This window comes from Solanum pennellii, chromosome 11 (genome assembly GCF_001406875.1).
Source record: "Solanum pennellii chromosome 11, SPENNV200".
In the NCBI taxonomy this organism is placed as follows: Eukaryota; Viridiplantae; Streptophyta; class Magnoliopsida; order Solanales; family Solanaceae; genus Solanum; species Solanum pennellii.
Window position 1 is genome coordinate 44,326,452 of NC_028647.1, and position 6,414 is coordinate 44,332,865.

General features: G+C 34.3%; 1 pseudogene; it reads left to right on the forward strand.

Annotated features, from left to right (window-relative positions):
- The first annotated feature begins 5,048 nt into the window (after positions 1–5,048).
- Positions 5,049–6,179, forward strand: LOC107003850 (annotated as a pseudogene).
- The last annotated feature ends 235 nt before the right edge of the window (positions 6,180–6,414 follow it).

Consider the following 6,414-nt stretch of genomic DNA (forward strand, 5'->3'; position numbering starts at 1 on the left):
GAGTTTCCACAGATTTATCTTTGAAGGATCTTTAAATTCTCATGTTTTAAGGTGGATAATATTTGTCCCTTTGCACATTAAACTGGTCTTTTCATGGATTTATCCTGCCTCAAGTTGGTTAAGTATTAGAGACCTTGTAACACCTTGAGTTTATTTTCAAGGCGGGAGCGTTACACGGTATTCTAGTAAAGCTTCAAGTTGATTAAGCATTCGAGACCTTATAACACCTTGAGTTTATTTTCAAGGCGGAGCGTCATATGGTATTCTAGTAAAGCTTCAAGTTGGTTAAGCATTCCAGACCTTGTAACACCTTGAGTTTATTTTCAAGGCGGGAGCGTTATACGGTATTCTAGTAAAGCTTCAAGTCGGTTAAGCATTCCGGACCTTGTAACAGCTTGAGTTTATTTTCAAGGCGGAAGCGTTACACGGTATTGTAGTAAAGCTTCAAGTTTGTTAAGCATTCGAGATCTTGTAACACCTTGAGTTTATTTTCAAGGCGGGAGCCTTAAACGGTATTCTAGTAAAGCTTCAAGTTGGTTAAGCATTCGGGACCTTGTAACAGCTTGAGTTCATTTTCAAGGTGGGAGCGTTACACGGTATTCTAGTAAAGCTTCAAGTTGGTTAAGCATTTGGGACCTTGTAACACCTTGAGTTTATTTTCAAGGCGGGAGCGTTTCACGGTATTCTAATAAAGCTTCATGGTTAAAAACATGGGACCTTGTTACACCTTGAGTTTGTTTTCAAGGCGGGAGCGTTACACGACATTCTAGTAAAGTTTCAAATTTGTTAAGCATCCATGGCCATGGAACACCTTGAGAGTATTATTTATTTAATTTTTTAACGCATGGACGTTAAACACATTTTTATGTGATAAATCTTTCCATTATGTAGCCTCCGTAAAATATAAAATTTCTTTTGTTGATCTAATAAAAAAAAGAAGAAGGAGGAAAATACAAGTGAAGGAGAGATTGTTACCCGTCAAGATGTTTGAGACCCGGAAGATATTAAATCATGAATCTCGGATGTGTTGTAGACCTTTATGTCTAGATTCAGAATCATCAAGCGGATTGTGATTTCGTTGTTCCTACGTCAAGACACGAGATCTTTAGTAAGTCACACAAATCTGAAATTTTTTTAGCATGGCAGAATCTAGAGCTAACTTCAAAAAATCATCTAGAAAGATTCTGAAGGTATTAAATTTTGAATTTTGGATATGTTAGAGATTGAAAAGTCTAGCTTCTGCAAAATCAAACGGTTCAGGATTTTGATTTTTTTCTACAATGAGATATGAATTTTCTACGACGGACATGTCAGGCTGTAAAAAAAAGTGACGAATTTTTAGCCTGACAGAATCTAGAGTTAACTTTAAAAAATCATCTAGAAAGATTCTGAAAGTATTAAATTATAAATTTTGGATATGTTAGATATCGAAAAGTCTAGTTTATGAAAAATCAAACGGTTCATGATTTTAATTTTTCTACAATGAGATATGAATTTTCTACGACATACATGTCAAACTGTAAAAAAGTGACGAAAATAAATAAAAAAGGAGAAAAATTACCTTGAGTATGCCCTTTTCTTCGTAGGCTCACAATCTGTAATTGAAGATTAAATTATGGAGACAATGTATCTATTTATAGATGTCATGTGTTGGGATAAAATCCTTCTCCCAGTTTAATTACAATTTCTTTTTGCCTTGGGCAATAAAACATATATATGAATATAAAATTGAGTAAGATTACAATTCCTAGTTGAATTATAATTTCTTTTTGGTTTGGGCAATAAACCATATATAGGAATATGAAATTGAGTAGGATTACAATTCCTAGTTCAATTATGGCCTGGTGGCAGGCGTTAAGGATACCCGGTGCTAGGGTATTGATGCAAGGATGACAGCTTTTTCGTAGACGTTCACTTGCATCACATACACAAGTGATCTCTGAACCGTGCAATAAGGTCACCCATAATATCATCATAAGTGAATAAGTGAGTGAGATTGGATTCTAGGCTCGATGAGATGTTAGGTATGCCCGTTGCGTAGAGAAAGACGAAGAAAGATTCTTTCATGTGAAGGTGAGAGATGTATCTAAAAGGGAAGGAATGTATCATTGAAGGAATAGGACATTCGAATACATAGCCGAGGAATGTATCGGAGAGGGATAAAGATGTATCAGCGAGAGAACAGTAATATTTCTGATAGGAATTTTTGATTTTTTGAAAATATTCAAAAATACAATAAAGAAATAAATGAGACTCAACATCTATTATATACTATGTAATTTTCCGTCTCCAACAAATTTCTGCCACCTATCATTCTCATTCCCACCCCCCTCACCTTCCAATTATCCTTCAATCATAACACCAACTCCCTCTCTCCTTCATTCCAAAATTATCACTAACATTAATGGCTTCCACTTCAATATCTACAATTTTTTTCTTAATTTGTGTTGTTATTAATTTTTTTTCTTTATCACTAGCCTTACACATATCACCATCTTCTTCAATTCAGTTGCCCATGCATTGTTACCAAATCCACCTGCTCTGTCTCCTGATATAAGTCCTCTTTTTCCTTCACCAGGTGGCTCTGAGCTTGCTCCTACTGATTCTTCATTACCCTTAATTTCTTCTACCCCTAGCCCTCCTAATCCTGATGCTATGATTGCTCCTGGACCTCTTTATATGCCGTTTTCGCCTACGCAGTCTCTACCGGTGTCCTCTGCTGTTTCTCTGTTTTCATCTTTATGTACAATGGTGGTGTTGAGTTTGATATCTACCTGGTTTACGCAGCTCCTTCGTGTGTGAAGGTTCAATGCTGTTTGGTTGTGAGGTACTTTTGATGAAGTTTCACACTGATTTGTTTACTATGTTATGATTTATTTATGTACTATACTTTTGGTAGTGTATAATTTGTTTGCTGTATTACATTTTCATTGTCAAATAACAAGGAAATAAGCACAGTTTTTGTTTAGTTTTATCATCTCAAGATCTGTATTTTGGTTCTTTTTTTGAATGAGTATAATGTAATTAAGTATATGAAGTGGGAGAGCCACATGTACTCGAGGAGTGTTAACTGATCAGAAAATTATATTGTGTAGATAGGTAAGAAGTGTTTTTTTCTTTTTGTTGTGTTGAATGAATTGTAGTGTTGTTGAATTCTCTTGATTTCTAAGTATATTTACTTGTTTATATTTGGACACCTCTGGTTTAAATTCCTAGTTCTGTCACTACGAATATGAAGGGGTAATAACCCGGGTAAAAATGGTGGGAGGAGGCTTGAAACACTTCTCTATGGAGATGGGATTACACGAGGGGTCAACACTTAGCCCGTTTCTATGTGCCTTGGTGATGGATGTATTTATGCGAGACATTTAAAATGAGGTGTTGTGGATGACATAGAACTGATTGATGAGACGTGTAGTGAAGCTAATGCTAAGTTAGATCATAAATGCATAGACATGAACTTTGTAGGCTGAAGGGTTCTGGTTGACATAGATCAAAATATAATATGTGGAGTGAAAATTCAGTGATTGGAGCATGAGGTAGGCGTGGATGTGAAGCTTGACATACAAAATTATCCTTAAGAAATATGGATTCAAGTATCTTGGGTCTATAATTTAGAAGAGTGAGGACATCGATGATGATATCACACACCATATTGATACAACATGGATGAAATGGAGGCTCGCCTCTTGAGTTTTGTGTGATAAGAAGGTACCGTCAAAGCTCAAAGATAAAATCTATAATGTGGTGGTTCGACCGCTATTGTTGTATGAGACTGAATCTTGATTAGTCTTAAAGATGCATGTTGTAGAGATGAGAACGTTGAGATCGAGGTGAGGTCATACTAGGAGTCATAAGACTATAAATGAGGATAATCAAAATAAGGTAAGAGTGATATCTGTTGTGGACAAAATGAGGGAAGCGGGATATGATTTGGACATGTGAAAAGGAGATGCATAAACACACAAATAAGGAGGTGTGAGAGATTAGTTATGAGGTACGATAAGAGGCATAAGTAGGTCGAAGAAGTCCTAGAGAGGTGATACATGTAAAACTACTAAAAGTTATTTATATGAACTATGTATACCAAAAGTCATAGTCAAATTTTAATAATGGGCAGATTAAGAACTTTTTGTTGAAAAAGTTGTTACCAAATTTAATGGAGAGATTCATACTGTCTTGAAGTGACTAATTTTGATTAAGTTTGCCGATTTAAACTTCCAATTTATATGGGATTTCTTACCAAAGGTTATCAGAACAGGAAAGCAAACAGAAGCATAGTGAACTTATGAGAAATAATAACTGAAATTTCCTATTGGGTTGGGGGTTATCGAATCTTCACAATTCACATGAGTTGCTTCTCCTCTGCATTTTTTTGCTTTGATCTGCTAAGAGTTTGGTTTCCATATTGTGCTTTCTTCTATTTTTTATATGATTATATATGAATTATTTGTGTATATTGTTGCTAAGTGAATGGTTTGTCAATTATAAATAAACACTTCTGAGCCCTAGGAGACCCAACATTTCATTTGTGGAAAAATATCATATCATTATAACAACATTTGCTTAGAAATAGGTATAAAAAAATTGTTAAGTTCATTACATGTCAAGTATTTATTCCGGAAGTCATTACATGTTGTGTTATTCTTCCAAGACATAACATGCTCTTTTACAAAGCTTTGATAATTCTACAGTCATATATATAATTTTATGTTGCTGCCAGAGACATTTTGTTCTTACCACAGTAGTTGTAAAATGTTGTTGCCTGTTTAAATTTAGCAAAATCAAAACGAATTACTTCTGCTCACAAGCTAATTCTAACAAAAAAAGGACAACTTGTGAAATGATTCTGAGTCATTGGGATGAATCATTAGCTGCAACTCTATGTTCTCCTCTAATATAATCAATATTTCCTTAAAATATACCATCTAAAATATACATGTAGAGGACAGTTCATGTTGTATGCGCCAAGATTCAACTATGGAGACAAGCAATCATTTATTTGTTGAATGTGAATATGCTACAAAAGTAAGAGATACAGTAACTCAATGGATAAAAGTCTGTCTACCTACAAGAGGTTTCAAGGAAACAGTAGAAATGATCAAGATAAAACATTGGAAGAGTTTGAAGAAGCAAGTGATAGCAGCTGTGTGGGGAGGAAGGCAAGGAATTGGAAACACTTCAAACGAGTGCATACGCAATATACAGAGATAGTGAACACAATTAATAGAGAAATGGGTGAAACAATATTAATGTTCAATAATACAAAAAAACCAAGTAGGTCTAGTCATTTTTTGGCAAAATTATGTAATTACATGTCTTTACTTTTCCTCAATATGTTGAGGTTTGGATGATTATAAGTCTCTTTTATGTTTTTTATGTTAATAATATTCACATTGGTTGCCAAAATACTTGAAGTTTTCTTTCAACCATCAGATGAAATCATCTTGGTCACCATTTTGTAGTTGCAGCTTCGAAATGTGTCTTCTGAATATCTATAGATATAGTTTGACCCTTTATCTCACCTACTCTTACTAGAGCTTTTTTCCTCATTTTGTAGTTTAAGCTTTCGAAGTTACAAATCTACCAGTTAATTTAACTACAGCAGAACATCAATTAAGTAGTACTGGCGCCCTTACAATCAGCACTTCTTTGTTATCTCCTCAAGAAGGTTAGCTAACCATATTGTTACCTTCCTTTCCTTCAATCTGTCTTCTGAATATTTATAGCTATAGTTAGCTGCTTCAGCTCAACTACTCTTACTAAAGTTATTTTCCTCATTTTGTAGTTGAAGCTTCTGAAGCTATAAACCTACCAGTTACTTCAACAGGAGGAGAAAGTATAGTTAATTGCTTATCTACCTTTGAAGTAGGTCAGTTCAGAAATATTACTTAAACTATTTTGACTATATTGATTTTTAATAATTGGCTAACTGTGTCTAAATATTTTTATTCCTGAATCTAGGATCAACGTCGGGTGCATCTCATGCTGCAAGCAGATCAAGTTCAAGACGTACTTCAAATAGAGGTATGCTTCTCTCTACCATAGTACTAAAAAAAACACTATATGCCTTTATGTAACAAATAATTGCTTTTTACCATGCACATGTAGAAATAAGTTAGAAGTAAATCTACAAAATGATAATTTATTGCTAAAAGATTACTTACTTTTAAAGAAAATTCCAAATTGCAAATTTTGTGCAGCAAAAAGATTTCAATACGAATCACCAGGTTTTTGTTGTAATAATGGATCAATTAGGCTAACTTCTCATAACATGCCTATTGAGTTGCGAAATTTGTTCTTAGGTGACTCCAAAGAATCCCAACATTTTCGCACTTACAGTAGAGCCTACAATAATATGTTTGCATTCACTTCACTTGGAGTACATTATGATAGAGAATTAGCAAGGAGAAA